Source organism: Mauremys reevesii, linkage group 10 (assembly GCF_016161935.1).
Source record: "Mauremys reevesii isolate NIE-2019 linkage group 10, ASM1616193v1, whole genome shotgun sequence".
Taxonomy (NCBI): Eukaryota; Metazoa; Chordata; order Testudines; family Geoemydidae; genus Mauremys; species Mauremys reevesii.
Genome location: NC_052632.1, coordinates 68,172,530 through 68,186,952, shown reverse-complemented (window position 1 = coordinate 68,186,952; position 14,423 = coordinate 68,172,530). Strand labels below are relative to the sequence as shown.

The following is a 14,423-nucleotide window of genomic DNA, read 5'->3' as shown; positions in this document are numbered from 1 at the left end:
CCCCAGAGCTGAGGGGGCACAGGGGCTGCCACTGTGGACAGCCTCTTCTGCAGCCTTGTAGAGACCCTGAAACTTGATGTGCCTCAGTTCTGCAGCCAAGCAAGGGCCATGAGCGGAGTTTATGCTTCCGTGAGTTAAAGGAAAAGAGGGAAGGATTCTTTTTTCTTTTTTTGTAATGTTCCAACAATGTTTCTGAGCCATTAGAAAGAGAATCTGCACCCAAAAGACAATGTTATTGTAAAGCTCTGTATTTCTTACATGGCAGAAACGGCTGTCAAATCAGTATAAACTAGGGTGACCAGACAGGAAGTGTGAAAAATTGGGATGGGGGTGGGGGGTAATAGGAGTCTATATACGAAAAAGACCCCAAAATCGGGACTGTCCCTATAAAATCGGGACATCTGGTCACCCTAATATAAACAGCTGAAATTCAATCCATTACCTTGTTTTCAAACATTTCATAACAAAAGTGATGCTGATCAGCATTTTAAATCTTGCCCTTCATGCACAGAAATTTCCACAGCTAAAAGGCTATATTTAAGCATGACTTTACATGCACACCATCTTGAATGTTCCCTTTCATGTGTAATGATGAATTTGTTCCTGGAATCTTCAGCCAGGTGTTCTCTTTCTGCAGGAGTGAAATACTCCAGTGCTTACCTACAAAATACCAGCTCTCTATAATCAGGAACAGTGAATGAAATACAACACAATTCATTAGTGCAAATGAAGTTGGTGTCAGATGGTTGGATGGCTGACCTTTTATTATGGATAATTTTTTTTAAATGAGTCAGTCAGAAGCTAACTGATTCATAAAAATAAACTATCACATGTTGTTATGTAGCAGTCAGATTTAACTGATGATATGTGAAATGATCATATCACAGGGTTGTTTGTACCAGACGGCACAAAATATTCATTGTTGAAATCACTGACCTGTGATTATCTACTGCATCATCAAAACACGGTGGCATGGAGTACACAGTACTTGGTGAGATCGATAGCGCCAGATTCTGATAACCTTCCTCATGTTGAGTAGTATATCACTCTGAGTAGCCCTGTTGCTGTTGATATTGCAGTAATGCCTAGAGGTTCCAGCCAAGATCAGGGCCCCATTGTGCTATATGAACCCATGGTGAGAGACGGCATCTTCCCTGCAGAGCTTACAGTCTATAGCTGAGACAGACAAAGGGTGGAAAGGGAAGCAGAGGTACAGAGGGTGAACTGACTTGCCCAAGGTTACACCACAGGTCAGTTACGGAACCAGTATTAGAATCTGCTCGCATCCCCTGGTCACAAGAGTATGCTGCCTTTCCATTGTCCTACTCCGTGCTAACAAGGGGTATCAAAACCTATTATAAAGGGTGGGGAAGAAGGAATCCTATATGGCCACGTAGAAGCAAGTGGAGAACAGATATCCAGAAGCAATATCATGGAAATAACATAGTCCAGTGGACTTGGTGATGGTAAGGGCTCTGGGCCAAATTCTTTGCTGGTGTACACTGGCAAAACTCTATTGATGTCAATGCAGTTGCATCCATTTAAACCAGTAGAAAATTTAGCCCAATTTCATGTCATGTCAGTGTGTGCTTTTAAATAAATAAAGTTAAGCAGCTGTGACTACTCCAAGGGTGGCTGCATTTTTGTATTGGGTGAGTGTTCCCTACATTGCCTTTCCTGGATCACTGGGGTATTGTGTGGCTTAACTGGTTCGTACTTGTGAAGTGCTTTGAGATCCTCAAGTGGAAGATGATCTAGAAGTGCAGATTATCATTATCAGAGCTGAATTTCTGTCTGAAAATGAGAGGAGCGGAACCCCAATCTTTTGGTTATTTTGCATGTATGCGTAACAGGAACTAAAGCCACTTCCTTTTTTTCTTTTAGGTCTTGCTTGCTCTAGCATCCCTTAAGTCAGTTAATTAAATTTGCTGATGAGAAAAGAGCCAATTAAAAAGGAAAGTAATCATGCTGCGAAGGGTGGCTAGTGATACCATGAAGGTATGTAGATCTGTAAAAGCACCCAGGCCAGCCAGTAGCTAGATCATCTTCAATAATTTAAAATAAACCATGTCAGTGGCTTCAGATATTGGACGAGATCCATAGCTGTCTTAAGCTGGCATAGTTTCATTGAATTCAGTGGAGCAACGCCAGCTTATGCCAGCTGAGGATCCTGGCACACTCTGTGTAGTCGGTGATAAATTCAGAAGTGACACACTATTTGATTAGGATACACCTATGCTGTAGCTGGGAGGTGTAATGGATGTCCCAGTGCTAGGTTTGATTGAGTTAGCCCGCTAAAATTAGCTGCATAGCTGCAGCTGTGTGGATGGCAGAACAAGCTAGCCCCCACAATACAATCCCATCTGAAACCCTAGGTATGTGCTCGAGGTGGCTAGCCATGGATATACTTCTATCTCTAATATGTTAGCTTGCTCAGTGCTAGCGCAGATATATCTGCCCAAACTGGAAATTACAACTCCAGCTCCAGTGCAGATATAGCCTTAGAGCAATAAGCCTTTTGTGTATATTTTGCTTGTGTACATTTATTTAAACCTCATAGTTTTCAGTGTACTATGGTGGGACGTTCATACAGTTCCCATTATTTTTAATGAGAGCTGAGTGTGCAACATTGCACAGATAGCGCTGACAAATGAATGTCTCTTTTCCTTTATGTAAGTCTCATTTCTGCAAATTCCCCCTCCATGCATACACTCCCCCCCCCACAACTATCATATGATTCTCTCTAGCTTTGGATTGAAAATATGAATTGTAGCCATCATGTTTAAGCACAGCATTGGACCTACCTATACATAAATGAACCATAAGTTTGAACCCTAGTATGGTTGACTTACAACGTAGCACTCTATTTCTGATTGACTGTTATATGCCAGGTTGAGACATTGCCATGGACAGCTGTCCATCAATGTAGCCTATGCTCCCACTGAGGAAGCTACAGATGCTAATGAAGATGAATTTTATTAGCAGCTAGCAGCTGTGACGCAATCTGTTCCACTGCACGACGAACTTATTATACTCGTAAATATGAACGCTGCACCAAGTTGTCCCAGAAATGGCTTCAAAACTATGCTTGATCCATTTTCCTCTGGAACTATAAATGACAACTCTGAGATTACTCTTCTTTTGTGCTTTTCATAACATTACGAACACTGGCAGTTGGTTCAGGCACTTAGATATCTGTCAGGAAACCTTGATATTCAACGATGGGTGGACGAGGGAGAATCTGAACCACATATTGATCAGAATCGTAGCGTAGTAAGGTCATACTGGGTCTGCAGTGGTGCATAAGCCCTAGCAAATGCTCACCATCATCACTTTTTTGCTAAAATGCCAGTTACTCCTCTATTTTAACATAAAAATGTGCCCCTCATGAGACATAAAGCACAACGTATCAGTGAAAATTCAGCACTTGCTAATAAGTAGTCTGTCTCAGTGGAAAAACAAATTAGATACACTTGGCACTTTCCTGGATGACGTAGAATTAGCTTGAACAGTCATAAGCACAATCATCTGAACAGCAGTAGATGCCATCCCAGAACTGAAATGCTACAATGCTCCAGATGTACAGTGGGACGTTTCAAATATTACAAAATAAATAGACAGCACCATGATGACACTGATCAGAAATGTTTACAAGGTATTTTTCGAGTGTGAGCAAAAGTGACTCCTGAAACTTATTTTGAGAACTTGACAAAAGAGTCAGAAGAGGGAAGGAAACCTAATAAATTTCAGCAGGCATTCAAAGCTATACAGTCACTTTGATCCCAAAATGAACTTTTCGCGGGATCTTTGCTGACAAACAAGGCTGAGGGTAAAACATGCTTTATCCAAGAAGTAGTCCTGCAACATTTGTAAATGTACCTACATTGGAAGAGGTTCACTCTAAAGAAACCACGAAGCGGGCATGCTGCCGGACCTGACAGCATAATGCCTGAATTTCTCAGGTGTGCCATAGAGTCTATAGCTGTATCATTACACCAACTTTTTGTCTGGGCTCGGACTACTGGGAAGTTACTAGCAGAGTGGAAGGAAGGGATCATTATTCTACTCTGTAAGGGAGGAACAGTCCCTGCATTGAATGTGGTAACTGTAGGTCAATTAACTCTGCCCTCTGTTCTTGGATAAGTCTTCACATGTCCTACTCACCTGGCTCCAGCCTTGCCTTCTGAAACTCCATCTCCCAGAGCAATTGGGCTTCACTGCCCGGCAATCCACAGTGGATGCTATATTTGCTTTTCATCTTTTATCTGAGATCCATCGTGAATTTAACTGGCCTTTGACAGTAGCATCCATAGACCTAAAGGCAACCCAGTAGTGCAGATAAATTGAGCTCTGTATAGCTCATGGTATTGGGTATTTTTGAGTAAGACCTTAAAAGCTGAGATTCTATTTGCTCCTTGTAAATATTATATATCCTATGATGTAAATCCTTGGCATTTACAAGCCAAAATATTCCTCCTCCTGCTTCTGTGAAATGTGTTCTGTATTGGTCGTCTGTCTGCTACACTGCCTCCACCCTTTCAGTGGTTGGTGAAATGATATAAGAATATACAGTTATATGTAATGTGCTCCACTGGAGACATTTTGTGCCTAATTTTCAGAGATGATAAGGAATGGGAGAAGGAAGGGGTCCCAGGCACTAGGACCCAGATCCACAAAGGTATTTGGGCTCCTAACTTCCATTGATTTCAATTTAAATTCAGTTGGGGCCTAAATACCTTTGTGGATCTGGGCCTATGTGTGTGGAGACTTTCATTTTTGGGTGCTGCATTTGAAAGTCAGTCAAAACTTATAAAATGTTGGCTGTAGTTTTTGTAAAGTGCTTTGGGTTAAAAGGTGCTATGTGCATAGCAGCCGTTGATACTAATACATTCCACTACCCTTAAATATTCGTACAACTAAAAAATAACATGTCAACAGCTAGTGGATAATATTGTTTTTATTTTGGTGCCTCAAACCTATTGACTAGGAGGTGTGCATTTGTATGCAAAGCGCGGCAGAAATGCACTGTGCTTTTATTCTCTTAGCCTTTTGTGCACTTGATAGACAGCCCCCAGTGCTATCAACTGGTTAATTCCACACAGACCATGGATTGGCTCTATGCAGACAAACACAGCAGCTATTAAAGAATGGTCCATGTTAATTGTCATGTGTCTCTTACTAAAGGAAAGATGGAATTTGGCCTGGACACCAGAATTATAGTCAGTTAATTTCAAGTGGAGCCATAGGGTCATTGCCTGTCAAGTACACAAACAAGCAAAAAGGGAGCTTTAAACCTTAGAGATTAATACCTCCAAGTGTTGGGGATGTAAAGATACCTACTCACCTCCGTCAAGAGCGATGCTGGAACTTGCTGGGCTACTTTTTAATCTGAGTTTTGATCATTTTCCAAAAGACACTTCATTATAAAGTGGAAAGAAACTTCTTGGAATCCAAGAAATGTGGTTGTTCATGTCTGTAAGCTAGTTAATAAGTATTAATGTTGTTAATATTAATAATATTTGCATTGCAGTATTGTCCAGATGGCCCCCAAAGCACTAGTCCCTCCCAGGCAAATGGCCTGTTAGTAACTCATTAACATCTCTTCTTCACTTGCCTGATATAAAACAATAATCCTTTGATACCCCCTCCACTAAGGGAATATATGCAACCATGTGATCCTACTGCTGTCACACTTCTCTTCCTCCTCTGACACATCCGTGTTGTGCCTATTTAGATTGTAAGCTGTTGGAGCAAGAAACGTCTTCTTCTTTATGGCTGTACAACACCGAGCCCAGTGGGGTCCTGCTTCTGACTGAGGCATCAGAACACTGTTATAATGTAAATAATAGCTAGTAATTGCATTGTGCTAGGCACTGTGCAAGCACATAGAGAATCAGAAACCTGGGCCCCACCCCAAGGAGTTTACATTCTAAACATGAGTCTGTGTAACAAACAATAGGAGGTGAAGCGGGGAGATTGCTCTTAAAATGGAGGCATAGCAGGAATCCTCTTGCTGCACCCTAAAATGTAAAATACAGCAGAGCGCTCTTAAAGGGATATGCTGTAAAGCAGGCGGCGGAGGGTGCGGGGGAGGGAGCTTGTGCCATTTTTGCTTGTCGGCCCTGTATAATTGTGGATTGCAGGATCTGGCTATAACTTTTGGTATGTCTATGTGACAGTCAGTGAAATCCTTTACTTCTAAATTGTTTGTAGGTTTCAGTCTGGCTAGCTCCACTTCTCATGGTACCATTTCTCAATACAGTCTGAGGGGACAGCTTTTAAAGTGCCCAAGTCCCATTTTTAATAGGGATTTAGGGCCAGATTTTCCAAGATATTTAGCTGCATAAAGGTTCAGATGGGTGCCTGATTTCAATGGAAATTAGGTACCTAGGCGCTTATGAAAACTCGAGTAGGTGCCTAGCTGTATCTGCATCTTTAGATGCCTAACTGCCTATGACACCTGGTCCTTAGGCTCCTAAATCACTTTTGAAAATTTTACCCCAGGGCTCTAATTAACTTCTGCTCGATAGAAACTGCTTTGGCTAAAATAATAATCAAATTGCACTGCCCAGTAGTAAAACAAACCTGTTTCGCCTCTCTTTTCCCCACCCTCCCCAAGGAAGATTCAAGGGAGATTTAATTGCATCTGAATTTTTGCAGAGTATTTCTGGTTTGGGTTTTGTTGTTGTTGGTTTGGTTTTGAACATCCACATATTATTGAAAAAGATTCCTTCTGTTTGTGTTTAAGGATATTTATTCCTTTTTTAAGCCATTACAACTTGATGAGAAGAACTAGCGCTTCCATGAAATTCTGTGTTGCTGTTGGTGATAGATGCTTGTTTTAGGCATAGGTGCTGAGGGTGCAGTGCCCTCCCCTCCCCACCCCTGGCTTGAAGTGGTTTCCATCATATACAGGGTTTGCAGTTTGGTTCAATGACTGTCAGCATCCCCACTGTAAAAATTGTTCCAGCACCCCTTGTTTTAGGCACCATTTTGTGACACAAAATACATGGACAGTAATGGCTAGTCAAGTGTAACAGTGAAGTAGTGTAATCTGTCACTGTTATAACACTATGCTACATCTGGTCACCTGTTCTGCTGAGCTCACCACGCTGACCAAACAGGAAATAGAATTCAGTCTTTTCCCTGCCTCATAGCAATCACAGTTAATGGAGTAGGCCTTCTGCCTCCAGTACCTCTGGCCATATTAGAGTGGTGATTATGATGTGTATTGCAAAAAAATAAATCACACGATCAAGACACTGAGATATTGGTGCTTTTCACTGGTATTGTAATGATAAGGAGCCAAATCTTTAAATTTTCCAATTAGCTTCATATGTTGAAGCATGAAATTGGCCTCAGCTGCAGGCATGACCAGAAATGCACCTGAATTTTGAGCTGCCTGAATATGTGGAAACTTGACCTTCAAACATCTAAGTAGTTAAATGTCAACATCCCCTTTAACTGCCAGTTTGCAGGGGTTGCAAACTGTGTTAGGTGTGGGGCCAGAACATGACCCAGCTCTCAATGTGCATTTCCAAAGCATAGTTTTCTGTCAAAAATTTCTTCACACATTTAGACACACAGAGAGCCTCTTGCTTTCATACCCAAACAAAATAAACACCCCCCCCCCACCTGTAAGCAAATCAAGCTATTTCTCTTCCAGGCTGGGAAATAAGAAAATGAGATTATTTCTATTTTAAAATACATGCAAGGCGCTCTGATACTGTGGTGATGGGAGCTGTATAAGTATCTAGCTACAGACAGGGATAGCTATCTTGCTGCTAAGCAACCTCCATTAAAAATTACATTTCAGTGCTGTCACAGGGCACGCCCCTCCTCTCCAGCTCTAGTGTGGTGCTGCAGGCACTCCCTGCCTGAGATTCTTTTCTCTCAGGACCCCGTAAGGACTCCATACAGTCCAAAATGGTGTAAGACAAAATTCCCTTCCTGGGATTATACTTTAGTAAACACAAATAAACTTGACATGAAATCTCCGCCCTTGGCTCAGGGTTTGCACAGCTTCCTCTTCTTGGGGCCTGTGGACTTTGGGAGTTCTGCTCCCTCAGGAGAGACTCTGTGAGCACCTCCCTGGAGCTGAGGCTTGGTGTCTGTCTACACTGCAATAAAACAGCCTTGGCTGGCTCAGGCTGTGGGGCTATAAAAGAGCAGTGTAGAGGTTTGGGGTTGGGCTGGAGCCTGGGCTTTGGAACCTTCCCCCCTTGTGGGGTCCTGGAGCTCAGGCTCCAGCCTCACGTTTACAGTGCAGTTTTATAGACTTCATCGCAGGCTGTTTTGTTGCTGTGTAGACATACTCTCGATGGCCTTTTATCAGGCCCAGGCTTTCATTATTGAACTCCCTACCTTGATGGGCTCATTCCCCTTAAATTAGCTCATCACAGGTAGCCTGGGTCCAGTGGAGGGTGCTGTTTCTGAAACATCTGAGTTCCATTAAATCTGTATAGTTCAATCATAGGCAAAGAAAACTCCATTGATGTAAGTGGGGTCACTTAGGATTTGCACTCGTTGCATTTAGATCATAATTTGGCCTTTTATGTCAGGATTTTAAAAATACCCTTAACTCAGCATTCATGAATTTGTGCATCACACACCCTATGGCCCTTGATCTGGAGGTCTAACAAGAGCACACAGTTGCTGTCAGCAGGTCATTCTTCCAGGTCCCTGAGGCTTCAGAATGTGATCCTAGTGGTATTACTAGAACATGTAGGGAAAGCAAACAGTGGTCCTGGGGTCACAGTGTTGGTAGGTCAGGGACACACAGACAGTAAATGGGAAATGGTCTTAACCCTCTAGCAGGAATTCATGGAGAATGGAAACTGCAAGTTGAGAGTTTCTTATAAAAATAATAGCTAATTAATTAATTAATTAAACCCAAGCACAGCACAAAGTGGTAGGCAATGTATTTGTTCTATAAAAGTGTAAAAGGCAAGCTTTCTAAATCCATCTGGCCATGGAAAAGCAGATGAAGAGACAGAAGCTAGATGATGATTGGAGGTCAGACCAGATGACCAAAATGGTCCTTTCTGTCCTTGGAATGTATGAATAAGCTCCGCTAGCAGGGTGCTGACGTACCTATGGCAGAAGTGTCATGTGAGTGAATTCCTCCTAGACATCAGGAGCAATTGAGTGATCCTGTGGTTTAAATGAGAGTGATCGTTTACTGACTGAGCTCAGATATCATAGATGCCCTTGGGTGCTGGACCCAGACAGGAGACAGAGGATGGGAAATGCTCCCGTGGAAGTTCCCCAGCAAGGAGCTGGGATGCTGCTTGTCTTCTTTGCGCTACATGGTATCAACGCAACACCCTCTTGAACTCTGCTTCCAAGCATGGAATGGGGGCAAGGTCTGAAACCGCCCCCCCAGAAATCTGAGCCAAGATTTAATTATAAAGATAACCAAATTGGGACTTTCCTGTAAAGGATGTATCAGTATTAACAGAATGCAAACCACCCTCCAAGTTGCATATGATGCTGTTTGCAAATATTGATAGTAAAAAGAAATCTACACGTGCCAGGACTGGAGGATATATCCCTCTCCTGCTTCCTTTCTCTTCTCTCTGCATCAGTTAGGCATGAACATCCTCACAGGCATATAGCTAGCTGCAGCCAGTTGTGCAAAGGGAGTTTAATGAATCGTTTTCAAGTGCATAGTTTGCTAGTGAATGATGACTCCATGGAAGCCTTTGGACAAAAATGGGTATATTGTTAGTGAACCGGGAAGTAATGTGGGTTTTTTTCTGTATCCATTAATGAACATCCCTTCTTGATGCCTTGGAAGCCATGGATAGAATCTGAATCTAATGAACATTCTTTCCCAAACCCCAAGTTAGATCATGAGATGCTTTTCATATGAGGATGTGACTCTGCCTTCTGTTGAGCTCTGTAATAATTATAGCCTTGTTTCTAGGATGTAAAGTGTGTTCTAAAAAGGAATCCTCTTAGTCTGTCCACCTGTCTGGTATTATACTGTTGGATAAGCGCTGAAATGATGGAGAAACAACCACAGTATCCCATGACTTATCATTCACGGCATAACTTTCTCCATGACGGCCAGCCTGCAGTGCATCTGGCATTTTAGCAAAGGATGCTTGCTCAGGGGGGCTTCCTTTTTAAATGTTATGGTACTTCATCACGTTTCAGGGCAAAGCTGTATCCTCTGTTCATAGGACTGGACTGTAGCAGGGCAAGAGTCTCAACTGATTTGCTTAACTCTTGTAATGTACCCGTACAGCAGCTTTCTGGTAGCGTTGACTTTCAGCCACGAACGGTTCTATACTGATTTTGAAACGGTGTCCTAGAGGAGGAGGAAGAATCTGCCTCTTGTTACCAGCCCCCAAGCCGTCCTGTTGAGTCTTCGTGTGTGTTAGCAGCACTGGCACTCTTCACAAGCTGGCGATTGGCAAGCCATTAGGGAAGAGCTGAAAGTAACGGCATGTTTTTTTGGCTAGCGTGGAACAGGTGACCCCGTCAAAATTTTGTTTCCCTGAAAGTTATGGCCTGTGGGCCATAGTCCTGCAGGGGTGACAGGCAGGGGTGCCATCGACTTAAATGGAAGTTACGCCTGAGTAAGGACGAAAGGGCTTGATCCTGCAGAGTGGGGTAGTGAGGCTTGAGAGAGCTGGCTGAGTGTGGTCATGAGGCTCACTTCATGGAGGAAAAGAACAGGAGGACTTGTGGCACCTTAGAGACTAACAAATTTATTTGAGCATAAGCTTTGATGGGCTACAGCCCACTTCATCGGATGCATGTAGTGGAAAATACAGTAGGAAGATATATATACACACACAGAGAACATGAAACAATGGTAACACCCATTTGTTAGTCTCTAAGGTGCCACAAGTACTCCTGTTCTTTTTGTGGATACAGACTGACACGGCTGCTACTCTGAAACCGGTCATTATTCATGGGGAAAGTTAGCTGAGGGGAGCAGGCGCTGCTGGCTGTTGGGCCCCCGGTGACTGTGAGGCAGTGCTTTGGAAGCAGTTCTGACAGCGGCTGGCCCTTAGCTTTGCCATACTCAGTCTCATCGAAGTAGCCACTACTGGCTGGCAATGAGAGTAATTGAAAATCCCCCAAACGGCAGCTGTGCTCATTGTTTGCGTTCACTGGATTATACCTAAACAAGAATGCCCTGATCTCGTTCTATCCTCAGCATGTCCCTCACAAGCCTCTTACTCCCCAGCGTGTGCAATAGATGCTTGCTCATGCTGCTGAGCTCTGCCTGCACTTTTTCACACCCTGCACAAGCCTCCCTGCACAAGTGCTGAGCAGCCTTGGGATGTAGAGTTCTAGCCCTGCGGCTCTCTATGCTTCACTCAGCAGCCTCTAGGATCCAGCCCTCAGTAAGTACTTAACTTCATTGGCCACATCCTGAAGTGCACAGCAGGCAGTCCGGTCTTAGGGTGACCAGACAGCAAGTGTGAAAAATCGGGACAGGGGGTGGGGAGTAATAGGAATCTATATAAGAAAAAGACCCCAAAATTGGGACTGTACCTATAAAATCGGGACATCTGATCACCCTACGGGGTCTAGACAACTTGACCAGATTGATCCTTGCTATAACTCCACTAAGTAAGTGGAGTTACTCCAGGGACAATTTGGCTCCTTATATCATGCTGAATGGTTTAATAAGTTAAATAAGAGAGTGAAAGAACATTAATATTCTTTAAAATTAATACCTATGAAAACAAGAAGTCCTTGTGGAGCAGCACAGTTGCAGTACCTTGGTCAATGTGGCATCATCTCATCAGAAGGTAAAATTAGACTCTCAAATTCAATTGAATGTGTTAATAAGGCGTGCAATGTCAGAATATATACAAATTTTGCCATCGGGGCGTCTCCAGGCCCCAGCACACCAAGCGCGTGCTTGGGGCGGCAAGCCGCGGGGGGCGCTCTGCTGCCGAGGGCAGCTTGCGTGCCGTGCTTGGGGCGGCAAAATGCCTAGAGGCGCCCCTGTTTGCCATAGTATAAAATAAACTGGTTTTTGCCTATATTTAATATTCCTTTGTTGAGTCTGGCATAATAAAAAGAACTTAGTAAAACTCCTATTTACAAGCTGATTTACTAGCCAATTTTGCAAGTGCATTTCTTTGTACTGTGTTATGCCTCTCTGCCTCTTTGGCTTATCTGTCTTGTGTTTGTTTGTTATGGTGAAAGGATTCATTACAGTTTATTAGGCTGTATCTGTTCTATGCTCTATGCCCTAAAACTCTCTAAGCATCAGTAGCTAGAATACTGAGTGTGGAAAGCATTGTCATTCAACCTGATATTTATCTTTGCTTCCATAATTGTCACATAATATATGTGAATGTGGTGGCAGAGTCTGTCTCTGTAACCCAGAGACCATTGACTTTAAGATGCCACATAGCAATGGCGCTACTGAATTGAAGGATTCGCCCTATTATCCAATTTGCCTCCAAAGGAAGGCTAGGCAATAATGGATTACATTCAAGACTCTTCATATGTAAATATGGCTTTTACATTTCTCTTTCCCATCAGATTCCTTTATCTCCTTAGTTTGTTTTCAGTGCTGCTTCTCTCCTAATAAAACTGTCTGCAGTGAAATTGATAACATAATTACCTTTCCTGCGATGGTTTTAAAATTAGCACAGATATTCTATCTGGAACTGGGTTTCAATGCGATCCCTGACATTTTCTGGTACTAGGAACAATTTTTGGAGTTAAAGGCTTCTCTTTTTGCAGTGTCAATTTGTACCTGCAAAAATGCACCCACAGTTCCATTCTGAGTGTGGATCTGAGGCATGGCACCCCAAAGGGAGTTTGTAAATCCTGAAGTTAGAGGAGTAACTACTCATATTGATGCCTGTGATTCACTGGTAGGGTTGTCAGGTGTCCAGTTTTCAGCCGGGAAGTCCGGTTGAAAGGGGACCTGTACAGTGTCCAGTCACATGTACTGACCGGACACCAAAAGTCCAGTTACCAGAGATGGGAGAGGGGCGGCAATGGAGGCGCCGTTGGGTCATTAGCCCATGCCAGCCCCTGCTTAGGTTAGGCCACCTCCTACCTGCATCTTGTGGGTGGGCAGGCTCCAGAGCAGAGGGAGCCCAGCTGGTTGCGGGGAGGGAGGTGGACAGGACCGAGGGAGGAGGAAACAGGATGGGGGAGAGCTGAGAGTGATGGGGGCGGGGATTGGGGGATGAGGTACAGCAGGGGCAGGGCCCCGGGGGAAGAGGTGGGGAGGTTCTGGCTCTCCTGTTGTACTGTCCAGTTTTCAGAAATTAGAAACTTGGCAACCCTAGTCACTGTGCAGGTGACAAAATGCAGGCATAAGCCCTGGCCTCATAACTGCCTGAAAATATGCCCCTTCAAGCTTAGCTTATTCTGCTAGACATGCAGATGGCTGGAGGCTATGCTGTGCTGTGTGTTTGCATGCTCAGGCTTACCATATACAGCCCTACTGCTGGGTCCTCAGAGCCAGATCACATCTGTAAACAAAGCCACTGGTTGTGTTTGGAAGCCGGGCAAAGATGCCTGAAGCACGCGGGTCTGATCCTGCATTCTTTCACTCGACTTCAGGGGGAGTTTTGCCTGAAATAGGAATGCAGGATTTGGCCCTAAAATGTCAGGTGAGGTGTAGCCACCCAGAACCAAATTGTCAGCCCATGTAGGGTCCCATTGCGCCTACGGGATGGTGCAAAGGGACCTTAAACCTGAATGCAGGCGGAATCCTCAACTAGCATAAAGCTGATGCTAGCCCCCTTTGCACCAGCTCTCCTGGTGCCTCCACCCTGCTGTATAGAGAGCACTCTGGGGTAGGAGGAGGTGTTCCAGGGGGCAGAAGGAGAAGAGCGGCTGTGCTCCAGGCTCTGGTCATCCTTTCTGGCATAAGAGCCTAGCGCCAGTTCAATCCCAACCACCCCTAGGATTTGGGGAGGTAGAAAGGTGGCTTTGAACAGTCTTTGCCTCCTTGCCCATCTGCTGCAAACATGAGCTCTGTGCAGATCAGGATTAATCCCAAGGGCCCTGTTTCTGCTCTTGCTTTCACCTGTATAACTCAGGACTAACTTTGGGTGAAATCAGTGGATTTGTCCCAGTATAAAACCAGTGCAAGCGAAAGGAGAATCTGGTCATGCTCATCTGTTTTATTCAAATCGATTTAGAAATAGAAGGGAAAGAAAATACAAAGAACTGATACAGCAGCTGAATTCTGTGTGAATGCAGTGGAATAGATTCCAAACTCTTCTGCACAGCATCCTTTTGATTTTTATTTCACACTATATAAGCCTCTTTGTTCTCTACACCTGTATTTGTAACAAACACCCTGTTTCTAATCTGTAGTTCACGGATAGTTTTAACAGATCACCTCACAGAGCATGATGTTTGCACAACCCCAATAGTTGAAAGGTTTATCTGGTCATTAGGTAAATTCCTGTGAATTCCAA

General features: G+C 43.8%; 1 protein-coding gene across 6 annotated transcripts in view; it reads left to right on the top strand.

Moving 5' to 3' along the window:
• The window catches only part of SYT17 (synaptotagmin 17), a 72,428-nt gene that overhangs the window by 42,961 nt on the left and 15,044 nt on the right, over positions 1-14,423 (top strand). Inside the window, exon 8 of one of the 6 annotated variants that reach the window (XR_005585229.1) lies at positions 1,885-1,998. The exons of the other annotated variants lie outside the window; for them this stretch is intronic. The gene's annotated coding sequence lies outside the window, so the exon portion shown is untranslated. The remainder of the gene's footprint in view (positions 1-1,884; positions 1,999-14,423) is intronic. 6 annotated transcript variants of the gene reach the window in all.